The 16,841-nt window shown below is 46.6% G+C and overlaps 1 long non-coding RNA gene across 1 annotated transcript in view; it reads left to right on the top strand.

Moving 5' to 3' along the window:
* Positions 1-16,841, top strand: part of LOC143810002 (uncharacterized) — a 243,919-nt gene that overhangs the window by 70,510 nt on the left and 156,568 nt on the right. The gene's annotated exons all lie outside the window — the stretch shown is intronic.

Below are 16,841 nucleotides of genomic sequence, written 5' to 3'. Positions count from 1 at the left end.
AGCACCAGGTATTGATGCGAGAGACTCGTGCGAGTTTCTCACATCACACATGCAAGTGTGACCCCAGGCTTAAAGGCACTGTACTCCCACAGATGAGGGGTGCAAAGTACACACAGTGGCTTAAAACTACAGTACTCCTACAGGTGGTGGGCAGTGTAAACACTGCAGCTTGATGACATAGTACCCCCACAGGTGGAGAGGACAGAGTACATACAGCGGCTTAAAGGCACAGTACTCCGACAGGCGGCAGGTGAAGAGTACATACAGCAGGTCAAAGGCACAGTATTCTCACAGATATGGGTTTTAAAGAACACACAGAGGCTTTTTGGCACAGTACTCCCACAGATATGGATCACTCATTCCAGCTGCTTCCTATTCCTACACTAATAAGAGCTGAATGGCCGGGCCACGTGGTGCGCCAGACAATCAGCCATGCCAATACTTGGCATGTCTGTGATGGCTCCGGAAGTGCCCACAGTCTAGAAACTTGTTGATTGAATGTGGTACAGTCTTTCAACAAGCTTTATTAGACTAGCGAATCCGAACAGGAAACTGGACGTACAGTTAGAAAGTCTGCATTCTTGGTTCGTTACCGGACACATCATTTTTGCGTACCCTACAAATATTATTTAACACAAAAACGCCCAAGTGTTATGACCCCAATGGCAGAGGGTCTCAGAAATAATTACTAAGTCTGCAAACACAAAAAACCAGCTCATAGGGCAGTGGTAACTGAGCTGACCATATATCTAATCCTAGCACCACAAATAGCAGCAGCTGGGGAACGTGCCTACGTTGGTTCTAGACGTCTCGCGCCAGCCGGAGAACTAACTAACCCTAGAAGGGAAAAGAAAGACCTTTCTTGCCTCCAGAGAAAAGACCCCAAAAGTTGGATACAAGCCCCCAACAAATAATAACGGTGAGGTAAGAGGAAAAGACAAACGTAAGAATGAGCTAGGTATTTAGCAAAGAGAGGCCCACTAGCTAATAGCAGAATATAGTAAGATGACTTATATGGTCAGCAAAAACCCTATCAAAATATCCACGCTGGATATTCAAGAACCCCCGAACCGTCTAACGGCCCGGGGGGAGAACACCAGCCCCCTAGAGCTTCCAGCAAAGTCAGGAATCACATTTAGTACAAGCTGGACCAAAAATAAGAGCAAAGCAAATAACCAAAAAACAAAGAAGCAGGACTTAGCTTAATTATGCACGAACCAGGACCATCAGACAGGAGCAAACAGAAAGGATCTGATTACAACGATGCCAGGCACTAGACTAAGGATCCAGGAAGTTTATATAGCAACACCCCTGGACTAACGACCCAGGTGAGTGCCAAACTGAGGAAAGACAATCCCAGAGTCATATCACTAGTAACCACAAGAGGGAGCTAAAAAGTCTAATTCACAACAGTACCCCCCCCTTAAGGAGGGGTCACCGAACCCTCACCAAGACCACCAGGGCGATCAGGATGAGCAGCGTGAAAGGCACGAACTAAATCGGCCGCATGCACATCAGAAGCAACCACCCAGGAATTATCCTCCTGACCATAGCCCTTCCACTTGACCAGATACTGAAGCCTCCGTCTGGAGAGACGAGAATCCAAGATCTTCTCCACCACGTACTCCAACTCGCCCTCAACCAACACCGGAGCAGGAGGCTCAACAGAAGGAACCACAGGTACAACGTACCGCCGCAACAAAGACCTATGGAACACGTTGTGAATGGCAAACGACACCGGAAGATCCAAGCGAAAGGACACAGGATTAAGGATTTCCAATATCTTGTAAGGACCAATGAAGCGAGGCTTAAATTTAGGAGAGGAGACCTTCATAGGAACAAATCGAGAAGACAGCCATACCAAATCCCCAACACGAAGTCGGGGACCCACACCGCGGCGGCGGTTGGCAAAACGCTGAGCCTTCTCCTGTGACAACTTTAAGTTGTCCACCACATGATTCCAGATCTGCTGCAACCTATCCACCACAGAATCTACCCCAGGACAGTCAGAAGGCGCCACATGTCCCAAGGAAAAACGAGGATGGAAACCAGAGTTGCAGAAAAATGGCGAAACCAAAGTAGCGGAACTAGCCCGATTATTAAGGGCAAACTCAGCCAACGGCAAGAAGGTCACCCAATCATCCTGATCTGCCGAAACAAAACACCTCAAATAAGCCTCCAGAGTCTGATTAGTTCGCTCCGTTTGTCCATTAGTCTGAGGATGAAAGGCAGACGAAAACGACAAATCAATGCCCATCCTACTACAAAAGGATCGCCAGAACCTGGAAACGAACTGGGATCCTCTGTCTGACACAATATTCTCAGGGATGCCGTGCAAACGAACCACGTTCTGGAAAAACACAGGAACCAGATCGGAAGAGGAAGGCAGCTTAGGCAAAGGAACCAAATGGACCATCTTGGAGAAGCGATCACATATCACCCAGATAACGGACATGCCCTGAGATAGCGGAAGATCAGAAATGAAATCCATGGAGATATGTGTCCAAGGTCTCTTCGGGACAGGCAAGGGCAAGAGCAACCCGCTGGCACGAGAACAGCAAGGCTTAGCTCGAGCACAAGTCCCACAGGACTGCACAAATGACCGCACATCCCGTGACAAGGAAGGCCACCAAAAGGACCTAGCCACCAGATCTCTGGTGCCAAAAATTCCCGGATGCCCTGCCAACACCGAGGAATGAACCTCGGAAATGACTCTGCTGGTCCACTTATCAGGAACAAACAGTCTGTCAGGTGGACAAGAGTCAGGTCTACCAGCCTGAAATCTCTGCAACACACGTCGCAAATCAGGAGAAATGGCCGACAAGATAACTCCCTCTTTAAGAATACCAACTGGTTCTGCGACTCCAGGAGAGTCAGGCACAAAGCTCCTTGAAAGAGCACCAGCCTTCACATTCTTTGAACCTGGTAAATACGAGACCACAAAGTCAAAACGGGAGAAAAACAATGACCAGCGGGCCTGTCTAGGATTCAGGCGTTTAGCAGACTCGAGATACATCAAATTTTTGTGATCAGTCAAGACCACCACACGATGCTTAGCACCCTCGAGCCAATGACGCCACTCCTCAAATGCCCACTTCATGGCCAGCAACTCCCGATTGCCAACATCATAATTCCGCTCAGCAGGCGAAAACTTCCTAGAGAAGAAAGCACATGGTCTCATTACCGAGCAACCAGGGCCTCTCTGCGACAAAACGGCCCCTGCCCCAATCTCAGAAGCATCCACTTCGACCTGAAAGGGAAGTGAGACATCAGGCTGGCACAAAACAGGCGCCGAAGTAAACCGGCGCTTCAACTCTTGGAACGCCTCCACGGCTGCAGGAGCCCAGTTAGCAACATCAGAACCTTTCTTGGTCATATCCGTGAAAGGTTTAACAACGCTAGAAAAATTAGCGATAAAACGACGGTAGAAGTTAGCAAAACCCAAGAACTTCTGAAGACTCTTAACTGACGTGGGTTGAGTCCAATCATGAATAGCTCGGACCTTGACTGGGTCCATCTCCACAGCAGAAGGGGAAAAAATAAACCCCAAAAAGGGAACCTTCTGTACTCCAAAGAGACACTTTGAGCCCTTAACAAACAAAGCATTCTCACACAAAACCTGAAACACCATCTCTGACCTGCTCCACATGTGAGTCCCAATCTTCAGAGAAAACCAGAATATCATCCAGATAAACAATCATAAATTTATCCAGAAACTTCCGGAAAATATCATGCATAAAGGACTGAAACACTGAGGGAGCATTAGAGAGCCCAAAAGGCATCACCAAGTACTCAAAATGACCTTCGGGCGTATTAAATGCTGTCTTCCATTCATCTCCTTGCTTAATGTGCACAAGGTTGTACGCACCACGAAGATCTATCTTGGTGAACCACTTGGCACCTTTAATCCGGGCAAACAAGTCCGACAACAGAGGCAAAGGATACTGAAATTTAACAGTGATTTTATTCAGAAGCCGATAGTCAATACAAGGTCTCAAAGATCCGTCCTTCTTGGCCACAAAAAAGAATCCCGCACCAAGAGGGGAAGAGGATGGACGGATATGCCCCTTCTCCAGAGACTCCTTGATATACGAACGCATTGCGGCATGCTCAGGTACAGACAGATTAAATAGTCTTCCCTTAGGAAATTTACTACCTGGAATCAAATCTATGGCGCAGTCACAGTCCCTATGAGGAGGCAGAGCACTGGACCTGGACTCGCTGAATACATCCTGATAATCAGACAAATACTCAGGAACTTCCGAAGGAGTAGAGGAAGCAATAGACACCGGCGGGGAATCAGCATGAATTCCCTGACAGCCCCAACTTGACACAGACATTGCCTTCCAATCCAAGACTGGATTGTGGGTCTGTAACCATGGCAGACCCAAAACGACCAAATCATGCATTTTATGCAGAACAAGAAAACGAATCACCTCCCGATGTTCAGGAGTCATGCACATGGTTACCTGCGTCCAAAACTGCGGTTTATTTTCCGCCAATGGCGTAGCATCAATACCTCTAAGAGGAATAGGATTTACCAACGGTTCAAGAACAAAACCACAGCGCTTGGCAAATGACAGATCCATAAGACTCAGGGCAGCACCTGAATCCACAAACGCCATAACAGGGTAAGAAGACAATGAGCAAATTAAAGTCACAGACAAAATAAATTTAGGTTGCAAATTACCAATGGCGACAGGACTAACAACCCTTGTTAGGCGTTTAGAGCATGCTGATATAACATGTGTAGAATCACCACAGTAAAAACACAACCCATTCTGACGTCTATGATTTTTCCGCTCATTTCTAGTCTGAATTCTATCACATTGCATTAAATCAGGTGTTTGTTCAGACAACACCACCAGAGGATTAGCGGTTTTGCGCTCCCGCAAACGGCGGTCAATTTGAATAGCCAGCGCCATGGAATCATTCAGACTTGTAGGATTGGGGAAACCCACCATCACATTCTTAATGGCTTCAGAAAGGCCATTTCTGAAATTTGCTGCCAGAGCACACTCATTCCACTGAGTAAGCACGGACCATTTCCGAAATTTTTGGCAATACACTTCAGCTTCATCCTGGCCCTGAGAAATAGCCAGCAAGGCTTTTTCTGCCTGAACTTCAAGATTGGGTTCCTCGTAAAGCAATCCGAGCGCCAGAAAAAACGCATCAATATTTGCCAATGCCGGATCTCTGCCGGAAAGCCCAATCCTGAGGGTCGCCCCGTAAAAAAGAGATAACAATTTTAACTTGCTGAGCTGAATCTCCAGATGAACGGGGTATCAGAGATAGAAACAATTTACAATTATTCCTGAAATTCCTAAACTTAAATCGGTCTCCAGAAAACAGTTCAGGAATAGGTATTTTAGGTTCAGACATTGGACTACTGGTAACAAAATCTTGTATGCCCTGCACACGAGCAGCAAGCTGGTCTACACTTGTAATCAAGGTCTGGACATTCATGTCTGCAGCAAGCACAAGCCACTCAGAGGTAAAGGGGAGGAAGAGAGGAAAAAAAAGAAAAAAAAAAACCTCAGAATTTCCTTTCTTATAATCCCACTTCTGCAATGCATTAAACATTCAATGTTGGCCTGGCATACTGTTATGACCCCAATGGCAGAGGGTCTCAGAAATAATTACTAAGTCTGCAAACACAAAAAACCAGCTCATAGGGCAGTGGTAACTGAGCTGACCATATATCTAATCCTAGCACCACAAATAGCAGCAGCCGGGGAACGTGCCTACGTTGGTTCTAGACGTCTCGCGCCAGCCGGAGAACTAACTAACCCTAGAAGGGAAAAGAAAGACCTTTCTTGCCTCCAGAGAAAAGACCCCAAAAGTTTGATACAAGCCCCCAACAAATAATAACGGTGAGGTAAGAGGAAAAGACAAACGTAAGAATGAGCTAGGTATTTAGCAAAGAGAGGCCCACTAGCTAATAGCAGAATATAGTAAGATGACTTATATGGTCAGCAAAAACCCTATCAAAATATCCACGCTGGATATTCAAGAACCCCCGAACCGTCTAACGGCCCGGGGGGAGAACACCAGCCCCCTAGAGCTTCCAGCAAAGTCAGGAATCACATTTAGTACAAGCTGGACCAAAAATAAGAGCAAAGCAAATAACCAAAAAACAAAGAAGCAGGACTTAGTTTAATTATGCACGAACCAGGACCATCAGACAGGAGCAAACAGAAAGGATCTGATTACAACGATGCCAGGCACTAGACTAAGGATCCAGGAAGTTTATATAGCAACACCCCTGGACTAACGACCCAGGTGAGTGCCAAACTGAGGAAAGGCAATCCCAGAGTCATATCACTAGTAACCACAAGAGGGAGCCAAAAAGTCTAATTCACAACACCCAAGCATGATTCAGTTATGGACAGGGTGGTTTATTCGCTGCTATGGTTGGTGGTACCCTACAAATAGTATCCTAAAATAGGGCTTCGGCAGTCCTTTTAGGATACCGTATATACTCGACTATAAGCCAAGAATTTCAGCCCATTTTTTAGGCTGAAATTGCCCCTCTCGGCTTATACTCGAGTCATTCCCAGGGGTCGGCAGGGGAGGGGGAGCAGCAGCTGTCTAATCATACTCACCTGCTCCTGGCGCGGTCCCTGGACGTCCCTCATTCTCCGGGCGCTGACAGCTTCTTCTTTTATTGAGGGGTCACATGGTACCGCTCATTACAGTAATGAATATGGACCCCACTCCACTCCCATAGGGGTGAAGACGCATATTCATTACTGTAATGAGCGGTACCATGTGACCGCTCAATACAGGAAGAAGCTGCCGGCGCCCGGAGAACCAGGGACGTCCAGAGACCGTGCCGGGAGCAGGTGAGTATGGCGGGGACAGTGCGTTATATTCGCCTGTTCCTCGTTCCACCGTCTGCGCCGCTGTGTCTTCTGCGTCCTCTGCAGTGACGCTCAGGTCAGAGGGCGCGATCACGCGATTAGTGTGCGCATCGCCCTTTGCCTGAGCGTCAGTGCGGAGGGCGGGGAAGACACAGCGGCACTCTGCGGTGGAATGGAGGACAGGTGTTGTGAATTCTGCTCTTGGGCTCCCTCCGGTGGTTGTTGGTGGTAGTGCAGTTGTCTTGGGGTTGTAATTCGGGCAGGTGTTTCTGCTGATTGCAGCTCTATTAGGTATTTAGGTGTGCAGGATCCATGAGTCCATGCCAGTTGTCCATTGTACTTGGAGGGATTGCATCTCTCTCTGGCTCCTCATGCCCTGCTGCCAATTCATCTAAGATAAGTGTCTGTTTTTTTGTCTCTGTGCACACATGCAGTGTGCTTTGCAATTCAGTGCAATTTATTGTGTTTTTGTCCAGCTTAGACTTTGTTTGGATTTTTCAGTCATGCTGGATTCTCAGGAGATGCAGATATACTTCCTATGTCTTTAGTTAGATGTAGAATATTTGTATTATCTGCTGTGGATATTTTTAGGATTTTAATACTGACCGCTTAGAATTCTGTCCTATCCTTTTCTATTTAGCTAGAAGTGCCTCTTTTGCTAAATCCTGTTTTTCTGCCTGCGTGTGTTTTTCCTCTTATACTCACAGTCAATATTTGTGGGGGGCTGCCTATCCTTTGGGGTTCTGCTCTGAGGCAAGATAGAATTCCCATTTCTATCTATAGGGGTATTTAGTCCTCCGGCTGTGTCGAGGTGTCTAGGACGTGTTAGGTACATCCCACGGCTACTTCTAGTTGCGGTGTTAGTTTAGGGTTTGCGGTCAGTCCAGGTACCACCTACTCCTGAGAAAGTCTCTCATGCGGCTCCAAGGTCACCGGATCATAACAGTACAACTGGCCAACAATGAGTTAAATGCATCTCAGAAGAAGGGAAGAAAGAGCCATTTTTTTTTCTGTAGCCTGCTTTGTCTTTTCTTCCCTCTTTTCCTCTAGGTGACTGAGGAGTCTTGTGCTAGCATGGATGTTCAGGGATTAGTTTCTCGTATAGACCAGCTTGCTGCTAAGGTACAGGGTATTTCGGATTATATTGTTCAGACTCCGCTTTTAGAACCTAGGATTCCTACTCCTGATTAGTTTTTTGGGGACAGGTCCAAATTTTTGAGTTTTAAAAACAATTGTAAACTGTTTTTTGCTCTGAAGCCTCGTTCCTCTGGTGATCCCATTCAGCAGGTTAAAATTGTCATCTCCCTGCTGCGTGGCGACCCTCAGGATTGGGCATTTTCCCTGGAATCTGGGAATCCGGCCTTGCTTAATGTAGATGCCTTTTTTCAGGCTCTAGGATTTTTATATGATGAACCAAATTCTGTGGATCAAGCGGTGAAGACCTTGTTGGCCCTGTCTCAGGGTCAAGAAGCGGCAGAATTGTATTGTCAGAAATTTAGAAAATGGTCTGTGCTGACTAAATGGAATGGGGATGCTTTGGCGGCAATTTTCAGAAAGGGTCTTTCTGAATCTGTTAAAGATGTTATGGTGGGGTTTCCCACACCTGTTGGTCTGAGTGATTCTATGTCTCTGGCCATTCAGATTGATCGGCGCTTGCGGGAGCGCAGAACTGTGCGCGCTGTGGCGTTGTCCTCAGAGCAGATGCCTGAGCCTATGCAGTGTGATAGGTGTTATGATCCTGGTGGTAGGATCTCAAACTGACCTGACACATATACCCTGAATATATAGGACAAGTTCTGGGGATGTGGAAGCTATACTGACCGCAATCCTGATCCTATCCAAACACACTAAAGGCAGCTGTGGAGCGTTACCTGAAAACCTAGACGCCTCGTCACAGCCTGAGAAACTGACTACCCCTAGAGAGAAAGCAAAGACCTCACTTGCCTCAGAGAAATATCCCCAAAGTTTTAGATAGCCCCCCACAAATAATAACGGTGAGTTAAGGGGAAAACACAAACGTAGAGATGAAACAGGTTTAGCAAATGAGGCCCGCTAATACTAGATAGGCAGATAAAGATAGGTGTCTGTGCGGTCAGTATAAAAACTAACAAAAGTAAACCACGCAGAGAATACAAGAACCCCCACACCGACTCACGATGTGAGGGGCGCACTCTGCACCCCAGAACTAACCAGCAAGCAAAAAATCACATGAAAGCAAGCTGGGCTGAACTCATAATATAATGAGAAACGTTTTCAAGGAAATAATGAGAATCTGAACAAGCAAACTTAGCTTCTCATAGCAGGAGACTGGTCACAAGGAATATTCAGGAGAGCACAGGATCCGGACTGAATACACCGACAGCAGGCGACAAGTGAAAGTCCAGGTGAGTTAAATAGGCCCAGCCTAACAGGAGATGAAACAGCTGAGCCCAGCAATATCGCTAAAGGCCACCAGAGGGAGCCCAAGAACAAACTCACACAGTACCACTCATGACCACAGGAAGGGAGCCCGAGAACGGAATTCACAACAGTACCCCCCCCCTTGAGGAGGGGTCACCGAACCCTCACCAGAGCTCCCAGGCCGATCAGGACGAGCCAAATGAAAGGCACGAACCAAATCGGCCGCATGGACATCGGAGGCGACAACCCAGGAATTATCCTCCTGACCATAACCCTTCCATTTCACTAAGTACTGAAGTCTCCGTCTCGAAATACGAGAATCCAAGATCTTCTCCACCACATATTCCAACTCCCCCTCGACCAAGACCGGAGCAGGAGGATCAACAGAAGGGACCACAGGCACCACATATCTCCGCAACAATGACCTATGGAACACATTATGAATGGCAAACGATGTTGGGAGGTCCAAACGAAAAGACACAGGGTTGAGGATTTCCAAAATCTTATAAGGACCGATGAAACGAGGCTTGAACTTAGGAGAGGAAACCTTCATCGGGACATAACGAGAAGACAACCACACCAAATCCCCCACACGAAGTCGGGGACCCACACAGCGACGGCGGTTAGCAAAGCGCTGAGCCTTCTCTTGGGACAAAGTCAAATTGTTCACCACATGGTTCCAAATCTGCTGCAACCTATCCACCACAGAATCCACCCCAGGACAGTTAGAAGACTCAACCTGACCCGAGGAGAAACGAGGATGAAAACCAGAATTGCAAAAGAAAGGTGAAACCAAAGTAGCAGAACTAGCCCGATTATTGAGGGCGAACTCAGCCAATGGCAAAAAGGTCACCCAATCATCCTGGTCAGCAGAAACAAAACATCTCAAATAAGTTTCCAAGGTCTGATTAGTTCGTTCGGTTTGACCATTCGTCTGACGATGGAAGGCTGACAAAAAAGACAATTCAATGCCCATCTTAGCACAAAAGGATCGCCAAAATCTGGACACAAACTGGGATCCTCTGTCGGACACAATGTTCTCCGGAATACCATGCAAACGAACCACATTCTGAAAAAACAATGGCACCAAATTGGAGGAGGAAGGCAACTTAGGCAAGGGTACCAAATGGACCATTTTGGAAAAACGATCACAAACCACCCAGATGACAGACATCTTCTGAGAGACAGGAAGATCCGAAATAAAATCCATGGAAATATGCGTCCAAGGCCTCTTCGGGACAGGCAAAGGCAAAAGCAATCCACTGGCACGAGAACACGAAGGCTTGGCCCGAGCACAAATCCCACAGGACTACACAAAGGAACGCACATCCCGCGACAAGGAAGGCCACCAAAAGGATCTCGCCACCAAATCCCTGGTACCAAAAATCCCAGGATGACCTGCCAACACCGAAGAGTGAACCTCGGAAATAACTCTACTGGTCCATCTGTCTGGGACAAACAGTCTCTCCGGTGGACAACGGTCAGGTCTATTGGCCTGAAACTCCTGCAACACCCGTCGCAGATCAGGAGAGATGGCAGACAAAATCACCCCCTCTTTGAGAACACCAGTCGGTTCAGAAACTTCCGGGGAGTCAGGTACAAAACTCCTAGAAAGGGCATCAGCCTTCACGTTTTTCGAACCCGGAAGGTATGAAACCACGAAATTGAAACGAGAGAAAAACAATGACCATCGAGGCTGTCTCGGATTCAACCGTTTGGCAGACTCGAGATAAGTCAAATTCTTGTGATCCGTCAAGACCACCACACGATGCTTGGCTCCCTCAAGCCAATGTCGCCACTCCTCAAATGCCCACTTCATTGCCAACAACTCACGATTACCAACATCATAATTCCGCTCGGCAGGCGAAAACTTTCTTGAAAAGAAAGCACATGGTCTCATCACAGAGCCATCAGAGCTTCTCTGCGACAAGACAGCCCCTGCTCCAGTCTCAGAAGCATCAACCTCAACCTGAAAGGGAAGAGAGATATCGGGCTGGCGCAAGACAGGAGCCGAAGAAAACTGACGCTTAAGCTCTTGAAAGGCCTCCACGGCCGCAGGAGACCAATTCGTCACATCAGAACCCTTCTTGGTCAAATCCGTCAAAGGCTTAACCACGCTAGAAAAATTAGTGATAAAGCGACGGTAAAAATTAGCAAACCCAAGAACTTCTGAAGACTCTTCACAGATGTAGGTTGAGTCTAGTCATGAATAGCCTGGACCTTGACTGGATCCATCTCAATAGTAGACGGAGAAAAAATAAAGCCCAAAAAAGAAATCTTCTGGACTCCGAAGAGACATTTAGAGCCCTTCACAAACAAGGCATTGGCACGCAGGACCTGAAATACCATCCTGACCTGCTTCACATGAGACTCCCAGTCATCAGAAAAGACCAAAATATCATCCAGGTACACAATCATAAATCTATCCAGATACTCTCGGAAGATGTCGTGCATGAAGGACTGAAACACAGAGGGAGCATTAGAAAGCCCAAAAGGCATCACCAAGTACTCAAAATGGCCTTCGGGCGTATTAAATGCTGTTTTCCATTCATCGCCCTGTTTTATGCGCACAAGATTATACGCTCCTCGAAGATCTATCTTGGTGAACCAACTGGCCCCCCTAATCCGAGCAAACAGATCAGACAACAGTGGCAAGGGGTACTGAAATTTGACCGTGATGTTATTTAGAAGGCGATAATCTATACAGGGTCTCAGAGAACCATCCTTCTTGGCCACAAAAAAGAACCCCGCACCCAAAGGGGACGAGGACGGGCGAATATGCCCCTTCTCCAATGACTCCTTTATATAACTCCGCATAGCGGCATGTTCTGGTACAGATAAATTAAAAAGTCGTCCCTTAGGGAACTTACTACCAGGAATCAAATTTATAGCACAATCACAATCCCTATGAGGAGGTAGGGCACTGGATTTGGGCTCATCAAATACATCCTGGTAGTCTGACAAAAATTCAGGGACTTCAGAAGGAGTAGAAGAAGCAATTGACACCAAAGGGGCATCGCCATGAATTCCCTGGCAACCCCAACTTGACACAGACATTGCTTTCCAATCCAGGACTGGATTTTGAGCCTGCAGCCATGGCAGACCCAACACGACAACATCATGCAAATTATGTAGCACAAGAAAGCGAATCACCTCCTGATGTGCAGGAGCCATGCACATGGTCACTTGAATCCAGTACTGAGGTTTATTCTTGGCCAATGGCGTAGCATCAATTCCCTTTAGTGGAATGGGGAATTGTAAAGGCTCCAAGATAAAACCACAGCGCCTGGCAAATGACAAATCCATCAGATTCAGGGCGGCACCTGAATCCACAAAAGCCATAACTGAGTAGGATGACAGAGAGCAAATCAAAGTAACAGACAGAATGAATTTAGGTTGTACAGTACCAATGGTGACAGATTTGGTAAACCTTTTTGTGCGCTTAGAGCATGCTGAGATAACATGAGCAGAATCACCATAGTAAAAGCACAACCCATTCTGACGTCTGTAGTCTTGCCGTTCAACTCTGGTCAGAATCCTGTCGCATTGCATAGGCTCAGGTTTCTGCTCAGAAATTACTGCCAGATGGTGCACAGGTTTGCGCTCCCGCAAACGCCGATCAATCTGAATGACCAACGACATTGACTCATTCAGACCCGCAGGCGTGGGGAACCCCACCATGACATCTTTAAGGGCTTCAGAAAGACCCTTTCTGAAAATCGCTGCCAGGGCACATTCATTCCATTGAGTGAGCACAGACCACTTCCTAAACTTCTGACAGTAAATCTCTGCTTCATCTTGACCCTGAGAGAGAGCCAACAAAACCTTCTCTGCTTGATCTACCAGATTTGGTTCCTCATAAAGCACTCCAAGCGTCAGAAAAAACGCATCAACATTTAGCAATGCAGGATCTCCTGGCGCCAGAGAGAATGCCCAATCTTGGGGGTTGCCACGTAACAAAGAAATGACAATTTTAACTTGCTGAACAGAGTCACCAGAGGAACGAGGTCTCAGAGAAAGGAACAACTTACAATTATTCTTAAAGTTCAAAAACCTAGATCTATCTCCGGAGAACAGTTCAGGAATTGGTATTTTAGGCTCTGACATAGGACTGCGGACTACATAATCCTGAATGCCCTGCACCCTTGCAGTGAGATGATCCACACTAGAAGACAGACTCTGAATGTCCATATCTGCAACTGAATTCAGAACCACCCAGAGATTAAGGGGAGGAGAGAAGCCAAACACAGTGCAGAGGAAAAAAAAAAAAAAAAAAAATGACTTCAGGATTTCTCTTCTCCCTCTTCTGCTGCATTAACACTTTTTGGCCTGCTGTACTCTTATGATCCTGGTGGTAGGATCTCAAACTGACCTGACACATATACCCTGAATATATAGGACAAGTTCTGGGGATGTGGAAGCTATACTGACCGCAATCCTGATCCTATCCAAACACACTAAAGGCAGCTGTGGAGCGTTACCTGAAAACCTAGACGCCTCGTCACAGCCTGAGAAACTGACTACCCCTAGAGAGAAAGCAAAGACCTCACTTGCCTCAGAGAAATATCCCCAAAGTTTTAGATAGCCCCCCACAAATAATAACGGTGAGTTAAGGGGAAAACACAAACGTAGAGATGAAACAGGTTTAGCAAATGAGGCCCGCTAATACTAGATAGGCAGATAAAGATAGGTGTCTGTGCGGTCAGTATAAAAACTAACAAAAGTAAACCACGCAGAGAATACAAGAACCCCCACACCGACTCACGATGTGAGGGGCGCACTCTGCACCCCAGAACTAACCAGCAAGCAAAAAATCACATGAAAGCAAGCTGGGCTGAACTCATAATATAATGAGAAACGTTTTCAAGGAAATAATGAGAATCTGAACAAGCAAACTTAGCTTCTCATAGCAGGAGACTGGTCACAAGGAATATTCAGGAGAGCACAGGATCCGGACTGAATACACCGACAGCAGGCGACAAGTGAAAGTCCAGGTGAGTTAAATAGGCCCAGCCTAACAGGAGATGAAACAGCTGAGCCCAGCAATATCGCTAAAGGCCACCAGAGGGAGCCCAAGAACAAACTCACACAGTAACACTCATCACCACAGGAGGGAGCCCGAGAACGGAATTCACAACAGATAGGATTCTGTCTAGAACGGAACAACAAGGATTCAGACGTCAGAATAGGTTGTGTTTTTATTGTGGCGATGCTTCTCATGTCATTTCAGTCTGCCCAAAGCGTACAAAGAGAATCGCTAGTTCAGTTACCATCGGAACTGTACAACCTAAATTTCTGTTATCTGTGACCTTGATCTGCTCATTGTCGTCATTTTCTGTCATGGCGTTTGTGGATTCAGGCGCCGCTTTGAACTTAATGGACTTTGAATTTGCCAGGCGTTGTGGTTTCCCCTTGCAGTCTTTGCAGAACCCTATTCCTTTAAGGGGCATTGATGCTACACCTTTGGCTAAAAATAAACCCCAGTTTTGGACACAGGTGACCATGTGCATGGTGCCAGCCCATCAGGAAGATTGTCGTTTTCTGGTATTGCATAATTTGCATGATGCTATTGTGCTGGGTTTTCCATGGTTGCAGATACATAATCCTGTGTTGGATTGGAAGTCTATGTCTGTGACTAGTTGGGGTTGTCAGGGGGTTCATAATGACGTTCCTGTGATGTCAATCTCCTCTTCCTCCTATTCTGAAGTTCCAGAGTTTTTGTCTGATTTTCGGGATGTATTCGATGAGCCCAGGTCCAGTTCCATTCCACCGCATAGGGACTGTGATTGTGCTATTGACTTGATTCCAGGCTGTAAGTTTCCTAAGGGCCGACTTTTCAATCTGTCTGTGCCGGAACATACCGCCATGCGGAGTTATGTTAAGGAGTCTTTGGAGAAAGGGCATACTCGGCCATCTTCTTCACCGTTGGGAGCGGGATTTTTTTTTGTTGCTAAGAAGTATGACTCCTTGAGACCCTGTATTGATTATCGCCTCTTGAATAAGATCACTGTCAAGTTTCAATACCCTCTACCTTTGCTTTCCGATTTGTTTGCCAGGATTAAGGGGGCTAGTTGGTTTACTAAAATTGACCTTCGGGGGCATATAATCTTGTTCGTATTAAGCAGGGTGATGAATGGAAAACTGCGTTTAATACGCCCGAAGGCCATTTTGAATACCTTGTGATGCCATTCGGGCTCTCTAATGCTCCATCTGTTTTTCAGTCCTTCATGCATGATATCTTCCGGAATTATCTTGATAAATTCATGATTGTATATTTGGATGACATCTTAATTTTTTCCGATGATTGTGAGTCTCATGTGAAACAGGTCAGGATGGTATTTCAGATCCTTCGTGATAATACTTTGTTTGTGAAGGGGTCTAAGTGTCTCTTTGGAGTGCAGAAGGTTTCTTTTTTGGGCTTTATTTTTTCTCCCTCATCTATCTATAGAGATGGATCCGGTTAAGGTTCAGGCCATTCATGATTGGATTCAACCCACATCTGTGAAGAGCCTTCAGAAATTTTTAGGCTTTGCTAATTTTTATCGCCGTTTCATTGCTAACTTCTCCAGTGTGGTTAAACCCCTGACCGATTTGACGAAGAAAGGCGCTGATGTAACGAATTGGTCCCCTGTGGCTGTCTCTGCCTTTCAGGAGCTTAAACGCCGATTTACTTCTGCCCCGGTGTTGCGTCAGCCACATGTTTCTCTTCCATTTCAGGTTGAGGTTGACGCTTCTGAGATTGGGGCAGGGGCCGTTTTGTCTCAGAGGAATTCTGATGGTTCCTTGATGAAACCGTGTGCCTTCTTTTCCCGTAAGTTTTCGCCTGCTGAACGCAATTATGATGTCGGCAATCGGGAGTTGTTGGCTATGAAGTGGGCGTTTGAGGAATGGCGACATTGGCTTGAGGGAGCCAAGCACCGTATTGTGGTCTTGACCGATCATAAAAATCTGATTTACCTCGAATCTGCCAAGCGGCTGAATCCTAGACAGGCTCGATGGTCCTTGTTTTTCTCCCGATTTGATTTCGTGGTCTCGTATCTTCCGGGTTCTAAGAATGTTAAGGCTGATGCCCTCTCTAGGAGTTTTTTGCCTGATTCTCCTGAGGTATTGGAACCGGTCGGCATTCTGAAGGAAGGGGTGGTCCTTTCTGCCATTTCCCCTGATTTGCAACGGGTTCTGCAGGAATTTCAGGCTGACAAACCTGACCGCTGTCCTGTGGGGAAACTGTTTGTTCCTGATAGATGGACTAGTAGAGTGATTTCTGAGGTTCACTGTTCTGTGTTGGCGGGTCATCCTGGTATTTTTGGTACCAGAGATTTGGTTGGTAGGTCCTTTTGGTGGCCTTCTTTGTCGCGTGATGTGCGTTCTTTTGTGCAGTCCTTGTTGTTCCCGTGCTAGTGGGTTGCTTTTGCCTTTGCCGGTCCCTGAGAGGCCCTGGACGCATATTTCTATGGATTTTATTTCAGATCTTCCTGTTTCCCAGAGGATGTCGGTTATCTGGGTGGTTTGTGACCGGTTTTCTAAGATGGTTCATTTGGTGCCTTTGCCTAAATTGCCTTCCTCTTCTGATTTGGTTCC

The sequence above is a fragment of the Ranitomeya variabilis genome, chromosome 2, assembly GCF_051348905.1.
Source record: "Ranitomeya variabilis isolate aRanVar5 chromosome 2, aRanVar5.hap1, whole genome shotgun sequence".
In the NCBI taxonomy this organism is placed as follows: Eukaryota; Metazoa; Chordata; class Amphibia; order Anura; family Dendrobatidae; genus Ranitomeya; species Ranitomeya variabilis.
This window is presented reverse-complemented; position numbering and strand designations above follow the sequence as displayed.